The sequence below is a fragment of the Dasypus novemcinctus genome, chromosome 17 (genome assembly GCF_030445035.2).
Source record: "Dasypus novemcinctus isolate mDasNov1 chromosome 17, mDasNov1.1.hap2, whole genome shotgun sequence".
NCBI lineage: Eukaryota > Metazoa > Chordata > Mammalia > Cingulata > Dasypodidae > Dasypus > Dasypus novemcinctus.
This window is the reverse complement of record NC_080689.1, coordinates 43,680,386-43,693,012: the sequence shown is the minus strand read 5'-3', so window position 1 is coordinate 43,693,012 and position 12,627 is coordinate 43,680,386. Positions and strand designations below refer to the sequence as shown.

At 41.7% G+C, this 12,627-nt stretch overlaps 1 protein-coding gene and 1 pseudogene across 2 annotated transcripts in view; one reads left to right on the top strand and one right to left on the bottom strand.

Moving 5' to 3' along the window:
- The window catches only part of EML6 (EMAP like 6), a 299,274-nt gene that overhangs the window by 281,815 nt on the left and 4,832 nt on the right, over window positions 1-12,627 (bottom strand). The window lies entirely within an intron of this gene.
- On the top strand, window positions 7,127-8,515 carry LOC139436796 (succinate--CoA ligase [ADP-forming] subunit beta, mitochondrial-like; annotated as a pseudogene).

The following is a 12,627-nucleotide window of genomic DNA, read 5'->3' as shown; positions in this document are numbered from 1 at the left end:
GTGTAACAGTGCCTAGCAGAGCTAGGCCCTATGACCCAGCAATACCACTCTGAAATTGCACATACATGTTCACGTGTTCTAGAATGTTTAAAGTAGCCAAAGAAACTGGAAACCAATGAAATGCCCATTGACAGGAGAATGGATAAATAAATTATGGTATTTCCATACAATGAAATATGGAAATGAAACTATATAAAGTACAACCTTAGGCAAAACTAATTCATGCCGTTAAAAGTCAGGACAGATGTTAACTTTGAAGGGGGGTTGTGACTGGAAGGGGCCCAAGAGGTGACTTCCGTGGCACTGGTGATGTTCCACCTGGGTGGGGGTGACACAGGTGTGTTTGGTTTGTGAGATCTGATCAAGTTGTATGCTCATGATAAGTGCGTTTTCTCTTTGTATCTTATACTTCAATAAAAAAGTTAAAACAGAACAAATATGCAGCCTATTATTCTGAGATGGAGTCCATAGGCTTCACAGCATGTCTAACAGGGCCCCAAAAAGAAGAATTTCTAAGAGAAATCAGAAGAATTTCTATGCAGAAATTTTGAGAGGATCATCTTAAAACAAAATTCAACTAGGACAGATTATTCATTTATTCATTCCACAAATACTAAAGGAAGCACCTTCTGCCTGCCAGGCATCGTTCTGGGTGCTGTGGGCAGGGCAGTGAGCAAAACTGTCAGGCCTCCTTAGAAATAAGGAGAAAAATAAAACAGGGATGAGGAGCGAGGAATGTATTAAGTCAGAGTCTGAACTGTATAAGGTGGTCAGGGAAGGCCTCGGTGAGAAGGTGGCATTAAGCAGAGACCTGACAGCTGTGAGGACAAGCCATGTAGATGCCTGTGGGAAGAAGGGACCAGGCGGAAGAAACAGCACATACAAAGGCCCTGAGGCGGGAGAGTGCTGGGTATTCAAAGCAGCAGCTAATAGGTCAAAGTGGCTGGAGAGAAAACTACTTTGGGATAACAGGAGGTCAGGTCCAGTAGGGGCTTAGAGGCCATTCTAAGGACTTTGACTTTTACTCTGAGCAAAGAGCTGACATGACCTGGCTTAGGCTGTAATCAGATCACTCTGGCTGCTGTGTTGTGAAGAGAATAGAAGGGCAAGGACGGAAGCAAAGAGGAGGTGGAAAGAGTGTGGGGATAAGAAGAGAAAGTGAGAGTAGATGCCCAGAGGGAAATGAACACGTACACACAGACACATTTTAACTTCTTATTTTGAAAAAGTTCAAACCTACAGAAAAGGTGCTAGAAATTGGACAATGAACTCCCAGAAACCCTTCACTTAAATTCAACTATTGTTAACATTTTGCCACACCTGCTTTACCTCTCTCCCTCCAGAAACACACACGCACAGCTGCTGCTGGTGCTGCTGTGGCTGTTATTAACAATTTGAGAACAATTTGTGGATACCATGAGTCCTCATTCCTCAATATTTCAGGACACTTCTCCCAAGAAAGCAAGTCCCTTCCATAACTGCACTGTGAGGATCAAATGCAAACAGTATTTAACACTAATACAATGCTACTGTCCAGTATATAGTCTCATATTCAAATTCTACCAATTGTCCCAATACTGTCCTTTATCACAATCCCTTCCCTCCTCAATCCAGAAACTAATCCAGGGTCATGCACTGCATTTAGGTAAAGACTCCTTTAATCTGGAACAATTCCTCAATCTGTTTTTGTCTTTTAGGAGAATAACATTTATTCTTAGGAAGCGGACTTAACCCAATGGATAGGGCGTCCGCCTACCACATGGGAGGTCCACGGTTCAAACCCCGGGCCTCCTTGACCCATGTGGAGCTGGCCCATGCGCGGGACTGATGCGCAGGAAGTGCCGTGCCACGCAGGGGTGTCTCCTGTGTAGGAGAGCCACACACGCAGGGTGGGCGCCCCGTAAGGAGAGCTGCCCAGCGTGAAGGAAGGTGCAGCTTGCCCAGGAGTGGAGCCGCACACGCGGAGAGCTGATGCAGCAAGATGACACAACAGAGGGAGACGCAGATTCCTGGTGCCGCTGATAAGGATAGAAGCAGTCACAGAAGAACACACAGCAAATGGACACAGAGAGCACACAACTGGGGGGTGGGGGAGGAGATAAAAAATAAAAAATAAAAAAAAATTTATTCTCATTTATTACTATATATATATATATATATATGTTTATTTTGCAAAGCACAGGCCACTTTTGCTGTAAAATGGCACTCAATTTTCATTTGTCTGTCTGTTTTCTCATGATTAAATTCCAGTCATGCATTTTTGGTAGGAATAACTAATAAGTGATGTTGAGAAGCCCCTATACGTAAGAGGTGGGCCAAGGAAGAAGAGACAGACAAAGACCGGTCAGGGAGGTAAGAAAAAACCAGGGGCATGCACCAAGGAAAGAAGAGGGAGGGTACTGAGTAAAGGGTGATCAACTGTACCCAATGCTGTTAAAACATTAAGCAGAATGCAGCCCCCTTTAGCCCTGGAGGTCACCGGAGACACTACGCAGACCAATTTCAGTGGTGGGGTTGGTGGAGCAGAAACCAGTTTATTAGGTTGAAAAGTGGATGAAAGAGGAAAGATTTGGAGGCAGTGAATGGTGCCAACTCAGAATCTCAGCACTTTAATTTAGAAGGGACCTTAGAAGGATCTGAGAGATCGCATACACTGTCCTCATTTCATTTTTAGATGAGGAAACTGAGGCCCAGAAAAGTTAAGGGTCATGCCCAAAGTCAGATGTTTGGTCAGAGGCAGAGCCAGTGCAGTGCTAAACCCCATGGGGCCCCATCACCAGTCGCAGTGCCATGCCACCTCTTCTGAGAAGACTGGCACTGGAGGAAAAGAGAAGAGGGGGAAGGAGTGTTGAGGAAAGGTTAATATAAAGTAGAAATCCTCTGCCTCCAAAGATCTTTCTAAAATGTACATTGGACCTTGGCTGGCCCTCACTGGTCCCCCATAACTTGTGGGATTTGCTAGTAAATCTTGAGCCCTCAGTGAGCCAGCCCCAACTTCATCTCCCATAACACCTTCCACACTCTCATCTTTCACTCTAGCAATACTGAATTACTTACTCTTTTTTCAGAAGATCCTTCTATTTTAAGTCCTTGAGACTTTGCACAAACTATTCCCTCCCTGATGTTTTCTTCTTCCCTAATTCCCCTTCCACCTGCTGACCAAACTTCCCTTCATCTTTCAAAAGTCACATCTTCCAGGTCTGCTTTTAAACCCTTAGTTCTGAATCTTTGGGTGAAATTCTTTCTAGACCAAGAAAAACTTAACATCTGGGTTTCATTTCCACCTTGCAAACATTCCATCACACTTTCAAAAGTTGCTTTAAAAGATCACTGTGTTTCCAAAATCTAAAGGGACCCAAATGAAGATTTTCTTTATAATATAGTCAAAAATTCCCAAGCACAAGTCATTGAGAAAGAATGTTTCATTCATTTTAAGATCCATGGACATATTTTTTTTTAAAACATATGTCTTCAATGGCTGTATTTTCCATGTAGACCAAGAGAGCAGTAGAAGGAAGATGCCAAATAAAAGTTGGTATCTGTCTCAGAGCAAAACAGTCATTGGTCATTGTCTGCCATCTGTGATAGGGTGAATTATATGTCCCCACGAAAGACATGTTCTTAATTTTAATCGACATCCCTGTGGGTGTGAACCCATTGTAAAGAGGACCTTTTGAAGATGTTATTTTTAAAGTGTGGCCCAGCTGAATCAGGGTGGGCCTTAATCCATATTACTGGAAGACTTACAAAGAGAAGAAACCAGAAGTCAGAAGACAGAGAAAGCCACAGGAGAAGGCAGAAGGCAGTGGAAACCAGATGAGCAGATACTAGGAGGAAAAGGTCATTATGTGATGGGAGGCAGAGATGCAAGCCAAGGAACACTGTATCAGTTGGCTGTGTAGGACCAAGCTGGTGTATACTGAGGGGCTACAATGGCTTTTTTGGGAGGTGGCTATGTGCAAAATGGATCTTTGAGTCAAAAAGCCAGTCTGCAGCCAGAGAAAATGAAAGCATGAGTTATCCAGAGGGAAAGAGACAAGTGAGACCCTGCGATATGTGGGGATACTTGCAAGAGAAAGAGGTAGGGACAGACTAGCTACCTGATGACCATGTGGTGCCTGAGAGACCCGCCATACTCCCTGTAATTGAGTTCTGGAAGATTTTCGTGTCATCCTATAATGGCCTCCTTTATTGTGCTTCTTTGAAAGCTTCAGTTTCTTGCAATGATCCCTAACTTAGAAGACATACCATCATTCATGGTCTTGTTTTATTCTTAAGCATATAGTCAATTCATCACAAGCAGAGAATAATATTCTAATGACATTAGTAAGGAGCTAAACTAAACAAGGAGGCCTGAACTGTGGGTAATTTCAATAGCTTTAGGATAATTTTTTGACCGGCCCAGTTATGTACCTACAAGTCCAAGGAGAGTTTCTTTCATCTCAAAGAGGTAGCGCTGGCCTGCTTCTCCCCTCCTCCTTGCTGGAAATGAAAGGAAATGGTGGAGAACTGATTGGCATTTGGCAGTTCAGGAATACCTCAACTTCTGGGTTGAGGTCCTCCAGGTGTCTGCCTTTCAGTGGCAGAAGAAAAAGAATGAACATATAAGTGGTAGAGGCCAAGCGGTATCTTCTCTGACCATTCCCTCTGCTTTCCATACCTTCTCACTCCAGCAACCTCAATAGACTTCTGTGGTTCCTCCAGCAGCAAGACCCAAGTCTACAAGTTCATATTTCAAAAACAAGAATCTGGGAAGTGGATTTGGCTCAATTGATAGGGCATCCACCTACCACATGGGAGGTCCAGGGTTCAAACCAGGGCCTCCTGACCCGTGTGGTGAGCTGGCCCATGCGCAGTGCTGAAGCTTGCAAGGAGTTTCGTGTTACACAGGGGTGTCCCCCATGTAGGGGAGCCCCAAGCACAAGGAGTGTGCCCTGCAAGGAGAGCCGCCCCGTGTGAGAAAAGCACAGCCTGCCCCAGAGTGGCACCACACACACAGAGAGCTGATGCAGTAAGATGATGCAACAAAAAGAGACACAGATTCCCGGTGCCACTGATAAGAAGGCAAGCAGACACAGAAGAACACACAGCAAATGGACACAGAGAACAGACAACTGGGATGGAAGGAGAAATAAAAAAAAATTTTTTTAATCAAAAAAAAAAAAACAGCAAGAATCGTGCAGGACATAATTGGGGGGAAAATAGTCTTTTCAACAAATAGTGTTGGGACAACTAGATATCCAGAAGCAAAAAAAAAAAAAAAAAATTTGGACCTCTACCTCACACACTATGCAAAAATTAACTCAAAATAGATTAAATACTTAAATATAAGAGCTAAATTTCTAAAACACTTAGAAGATGATATAGATATAAATCTAGTCATGCATAAACTTGTACATGACTATTCAGAGCTGCATTATTTACAACAGCCAAGTAGTAGAAACAACCCAAATGTCCATCAACCAATGAACAGGTAAACAAAATACGTTATAGCCATACCATGGAATGTTATTCAGCAATATAAAGAAATGAAGTACTGATGCATGATACAACCTGGGTGAACCTTCAAAACATTATGCTAAATCAAGGAAGCCAGTCACAAAGGCCACATATTTGTATGATTCCATCTATATAAAGTGCCCAGAAAAGGGAAATCTATAGAGACAGAAAGTGAATTTGTGGTTAGCTAGGGATGGGGCAGGGGTTGGGTTGGGAAGTGATGGCTAATAGAGTTGAGGTTTCTTTTGCAGAAATGAAAATGTTTTAAATTGCGGTTATAGACTCGCAGCTCTGTGAATATACCAAAAGCCATTAAATTGTACACGTTAAATGGGTGAATTGTGTAGCGTGTGAATTATATCTCAGGAACGGTGTTTAAAAAAAAAAAAAGCAAGAACCTTTGTGCGTAAACAAAGGCTACGTATAAACTGTTGCTGATCCCTAAACCAGCAGTTCGGCAGTTACTAAATACACTAAATACTGCACTGGCTTCTCAAAGTATAAATCATTCTATATTCCTTCTCTGTGCGTGTGTGTGTTTCTGTTTCTCTGTCTCTCTATCTCCCTCTCCTCCCCCCGCCTCCGCCCCCTTTTGTAGGATTTAATGGCATCTCTATGAAAGGATAGTTTCCAACTTCTAGGTTAATCTTTTAATGTTTTCTTCAGTTTTTGGGTTCCCAAATGCTCATCATCTTCTGTGTGGAAGGAATGGACCCCCTGCCAAATGAAAGCAAAGGCTTTGTACATCCGAGACAATTCAACAGGGCAACAATTGTCCTTTCAACAAATAATGTTGGATCATAAATATAAATATCCACATACAAACGAATGAAGTTGGACCCCTACTTCACACAACAATCAAACTTTAACTCAGTTAAGAGTTTCTAAGATCTAAGTTGAGTTAAACTATAAAAATGCCTTTGAAGAAAACATAGAAGTCAATCTTCATGACGTTGAATTAAGCACTGATTTCTTATAATTGACACCAAAAGTGTAAGTGACAAAGGAGAAACAGACAAATTGGACTTCATCAAAATTTACAACTTTTGGGAAACAGCTAGGGCTCAAGCAACTGACCTCCCATTTACCATATGGAGGACCTGAATTTAATCCAGGGAACTCCAGAAAAAAAAGAAGGTGTCCCAGACCAGCGCCAAGAGGCACAGGCCCCTCCACACACCCTGCCCCCGAAGTGAAGCGATGCACCAAAAAGAGGAGGAAGGAACCAGATAGAAAAAAAATTTTTTTTACCTTTTTTCCTTCAAAGGACACCATCAAGAAAGCAAAAGGACAACTTGCAGAGTGAGAGAAAATATTTGATACATATCAGATAAGGGATTTGCCTCTCGAATAAAGAACTCTTCGAGGTCAACAATTAAAAGACCAACAACCCAATTTAAAAATGAGAAAAGGACTTGAATAGATACTTCTCCAAAGATAGATAAATGGCCAATAAGTGTATGAAAAGATGGTCAACACCAGTAGCTATTAGGGAACTACAAAGTAAAACCGCTAGGTAAGACTTCTCACCCACTAGGATGATTATAATCAAATAGAAAATAACAGGCGCCTAGCGCCCAGGGGACACATCAGAAGCAGAAATGGCAGCCCTGTGATCTCCTGACGGCTCTTGGCTGCAGCTGCCCTGAGGAGCCACCAGCCCCAAATGATGCCCAGGTTCTAGAAGGTTCTGGATTGTTTAACAACGAGGGACTCCAAGTAAAGTAGCAATAGCAAAGGAGCCTCTCACTACGTGAATACCTGAGCACGGGATTGTTGCAAGAAGCTGGTGTGACCCTTCCCAATGAACAAGTGGCAAAGTCACCAGGCGAAGCTTATGCAATTGCCAAAAAAATTAGGCTCACAAGATGTTGTGATAAAGGCACAGGTTTTATCAGGTGGTAGTGGTAAAGGGACATTTGAAAGTGGCCTTAAAGATGGAGTGAAGGTAGTTTTTTCTCCTGAAGAAGCAAAGGCTGTTTCCTCACAAATGATTGGGGAAAAGCCGATTACCAAACAAATAGGAGAAAAGGGCAGGATATGCCATCAAGTATTGGTTTGTGGGTGAAGTTATCCCAGGAGAGAATACTACTTTGCAGTAACAATGGAAAGGTCATTTTAAGGTCCTGTCTTAATAGGAAGTTCTCAAGGTGATGTCAACATTGAAGATGTTGCTGCTGAGAGGGCTCCAGAGGGGATAAAGAACCTATTGATATTGTAAAGGCATCAAAAATGAACAAGCTGTGAGGCTTGCACAGGGGACTGGGTTTCCACCTATTGTGGATTCTGCAGGAGAAAACACAATCAAGCATTAAAACCTTTTTCTGAAATACCATGCAACCAGGACAGAAATAAATTCAATGGTAGAAGATGCAAATGGAGCTGAACATTGTATATTCATTAAAGAAAGTTTGCAAAGTGCCAAGAAATATCAACAGTACTGTGTATGGATGCAAAGATCAATTTTTATTCTAATTCAGCCTATCACCAAAAGAGAATCTTTGACTTAACGTGACTGTGCCCGGGAAGATAAAAGGGATAAAGATGCAGCTAAGGCAGATGTCAATGACATTGGCCTAGATGGAAATATAGGCTTTTGGCTACGGTCACAGTGAATACAATAAAACTTCATAGAGGGACTCCAGCCAACTTTCTTGATGGTGGTGGTACCACAGTTGAAGAAGTAATAAAAGCATGTAAACTTACCAACTCAGATAAAAAGGTACAGACTACTTTGGTCAACATTTCTGGAGGAATCATGCGATGTGATGTTATTGCACAGGATATAGTCATGGCAGTAAAGGAGCTGGAAATTAAAATACCTGTTGTGGTACGGTTACTAGGTACACGAGGTGATGATGTTAAGAGTCTGATAATGGACAGTGGACTTAAAATTCTTGCTTGTGATGACTTGGACAAAGCTGCTACAATGATTGTAGAGCTCTCTGAAATAGTGACCTTAGCCAAACAATCCCAGGTGGATGTGAAATTTCAGTTGCAAATCTGATCTGAGAACTCAGTGGATGGCTGAAGGTGTTAAATGTGCTATAATGGTTAAAAATAGTGTGTTCTGTATTATTGTTCCTTTTCTTTTTAGTGTGAGGAGCTTGTAATTACCATCTAGGCACAAACTTTGAAAAACATTTGATCTGAATTTAATTCTACTGTTCAGAGTGAACTATATGTGTAAAGACTGAATGATGCAGTTTTCTAGTTTCTTTTGTCACTCACAATATGCATGTTTATTATTTTTTAATACAAAGTTTTTCACTGATAAGAATTCTATGAATAAAATAAATATGAAGATAAAGCTTCATTCTTTAGTCTAAGATATAATCTAATAACTAGCTTTGGTAGTAGAGCAATGTATTAAAATAATGTTTTATGTAAGAAGTGTTTATCTTCAACACCAAATAAATATGAACTGCATCAATCATTATTTATAAACAGAGCTTTCAAATCCTCCCTAGAATATTCTTTTAAGTATTTCAATGAAGTTAATTAGTTGAACATCATTTTAATCACTACAAAACACTGATAACTGCAAGTCTTCATGATTCTGTGGTATTCTTAAGAAGCAGCTGTAGGTTTATATGAACTAAAGGCATATTTACTAAGGACTTGGCAGATAAAATAATGTCAATTTAGGTTAATAAAAATTTCCCAATTAAAAAAAAAAGAAACAAATGTTGGAGAGGATGTGGAGAAATCAAAATGCTCATAAATGGTTGGTGGGATTATAAAATATTGCAGCCACTTTGAAAAATATTTTGGTAATTTTTAAAAACTCTTAAACACAGTAACCATATGGCCTAGTAAATCCACTCCTAGGTTTATACCCACGAGAACTGAAACCATATGTCCACACGAAAGTTGTGGACACATTCTTCCACTGTCCACACCAACCCCAGAGACAGGCTTAACATCTTTTTTTTTGCCTTTTTTTTTTTCTGGTACCTCATATGTGGGAAGCCGGCACTCAGCCACTGAGGCACATTGGCTTCCCTGAGTTGGTTTTATCACTTGTCTTGCTTGTTGTTTTTGTTTTTTCAGGAAGTACCAGAAACCAAACCTGTGACTTCCCATGTGGGAGGCAGGTGCCCAACTGCTTGAGCCACATCTGTTCCTTCTTACCATCTTTTTATTTTTATTTATTTATTTTTCCAATTTATATTATGTTTATTTTTTTTTAATTACATTAAAAAAAATATGAGGTCCCATTCAACCCCACCGCCCCCGCCCCCCACTCCCCCCACAGCAACACTCTCTCCCATTATCATGACACATCCATTGCACCTGGTAAGTTCATCTGTGAGCATCACTGCACCCCATAGTCAGTGGTCCACATCATAGCCCAGACTCTCTCACGTTCCATCCAGTGGGCCCTGGGGGGATCTACAGTGTCCCGTAATTGTCCGTGAAGCACTATCCAGGACAACTCCATGTCCCGAAAATGCCTCCACATCTCATCTCTTCCTCCCGTTCCCCACACCCAGCAGGCCCCATGGCTACCGTTCCCACACCCATTCCACATTTTCTCTGTGGACATTGGATTGGTTGTGTCCATTGCACACCTATGTCAAGTGAGGGCTTAGATTCCACATGGGTACTGGATGCACTCCTCCTGCTTCCAGTTGTAGACACTCTAGGCTCCATGTTGTGGTGGTTGACCTTCTTCAACTCCATGTTAGCTGAGTGGAGTAAGTCCAATAAATCAAAGTGTAGGAGCTGAAGTCTGTTGAGGCTCTGGGCCTGGGTGTCATATTATCAGTCCAGAGATTCAAATCCCCTACATATATCTTAAACCCAGCACCAACTACAATTCCAATAAAGTAGCATGCAAGTCTTGTGAAAAGAGATCCCCTCTGAGTCCAATTCCATCACGCAGAAACACCAGCTCCAAAGAAGGGCCATCTGTCATGGCAGTGAACCCCTTCTGCCATGACCATACAACCCATGGGTCTCTTTATCCCTCAAAAGAACCAATACCTGGGGTTGTATCTACCTTATCTGTCTCTTAGACTCTGTTCAGTTGTACATAGGGGTATTCCTTCTGACAACCTCCAGACTCTTTTTTAGAGACTCACAGCCTTATAATCTCATTTCTCCTTTCCATTTCCCCCTTACATTAGGTCAAACAGCTTCCCGAAGTCATGCTATTATATGTAGACAGGTATATTCTGCTGTTCCGCATTGAATCTTTAATTCAAGGTCATTTTCTAGTTGCTTCTTCAGCTGGTATGTGGTAGTGATCCCTCGGTGCCAGGGAGGCTCATCCCTGGGTGTCGTGTCCCATGCTGGGGGGAATGCATCGCATCTACATGCTGAGTTTGGCTGTGAGAGTTCTTACCATCTTTTTAAACTTGTCCCAGTCAATGTCTACTAGGTTTTTTCTAGGGAAGAAAGCACACTAGCAGATGCCCAGGTAACTCATGTGTAAAATGTTGTCTGAGAAGCACAGCTTGCTCTAAAACGCTGTAATTGCCTCTCAGACCCACCTATACATGACAAACTTGAATTAAATGTACAAGAGAAGCCCTGCTGCTGAAGGTAGTCCACTAGCTACATATGCCTCCACAGGCTCCAATCAATTGGGAGAAGCATTGGTTTCAGAAGCAGAACAAGGAAGTCAGCATTCCCAGCGGCTTCCTTTTGCTTTCTTGGTTGCAAAAACATCACACGCATTTCAAAGGTGTTCAGATCCACATGCTTGGGAATAACAGAAGACCTATGGGAAGAGTATTTCACTTACCACAGTCTAATCTACATGTCTCACTGACCATAATTAGTGAGATTAATATCATTCTTCTAGGATAATATAGTGCAGAGCAATGTTTTCCAAGTAGTAACCCATTACATGGCAACCATATTTTCCAAATATAATGTGGCTGTATTTTCTGGATTACAAATTAAGACCTTTGGTATGACAATACCAAGTATACCCAAGGCAATAACTAAATGGAATATCTGTGACTCTCCTGGGAAACCTAGGACATATGGCACCAAAACCCACAAGGCATTAATGACCTGGATGAGAATGAGGATGACCGAGGTCTTTCCCTGATTATATACACCACAATTCTGGGCACACCAGTCCCTCCTTCCTGGAGGCTTTGCACATAACCTCTCCTCTGCCACCACATCTTGATCCTCTCTGCCCCCCTCTCATCCTTCACGCCCCAGCTTAAATGTCATTTCCCCAGAGAGCTGTTCTGGAAACCTTATTTACAGTAGCCCCCACACTCCCACCCAAGCCAGGTCCTCTCCATGATTATTTCCTTCTTGGCACTTATCACGATCTGCATTCATCTTGTTTTCTTGTCCATTATGTTGCCAGCCTCCCCCAGCAGAATGTGAGCTTCAAGGACACAGGAACTTTGCCATGTTCACGGCCACACTCCTGCACCTCGTACACAGTAAATATTAAATAAGTTTCTGATGGATAAACAAAAGAGAGAGAATAAAATACAGCCAACTTAGAGAATAAATAAATCTTTAAAGAAATCACCAGCAAATAGACTATAGTTTACTGATAATAACAAGATTATTTACGAATAGACCTTACGATTCCATCAAAACCTTTTGCTTTATGGCCTTGCCAATGAAGAGAGTAAGTGGACTCCAAAAAACAGTGAGATGGTCCCACTGAGTGACTTTGCTTCAATCTCTTTCCCTCTCAGAGGCACACCTATAAAATGAGAAGACTATCTCTCGGGACTGGGAGACTTCAATAAAATGACACAGATATAAAATTTCTGGTGCAGAACAGGCACTCAACTCACTACGGGTTTGATTCTTGATAGTTTCCTCCTATTTTCCTTATTCGACCCGGACACATCCCCAGTCCGTCATGTGAACCTACTTACCCGACACTGCCCAACCATGGCTGTAAGACACCTCCTCTTCAATTTCAACAAGTTCAGTGGTATTTGCAGCAACAGACTATTTTAGCTTTGTCACAACTTAGACTTTTTAAAAAATTGTTTTGTAATTATACATATCCAGTCAATCATTGCTTCAGGTCATTGTTTCAAAGCTAGTGATGTGCCTAAAATGAACCTGAATATTGTTCCATTTCTAGACTGAGTTCTAGCAATCTGCTTCAAAACTCTTGACTAAAGCACAAGA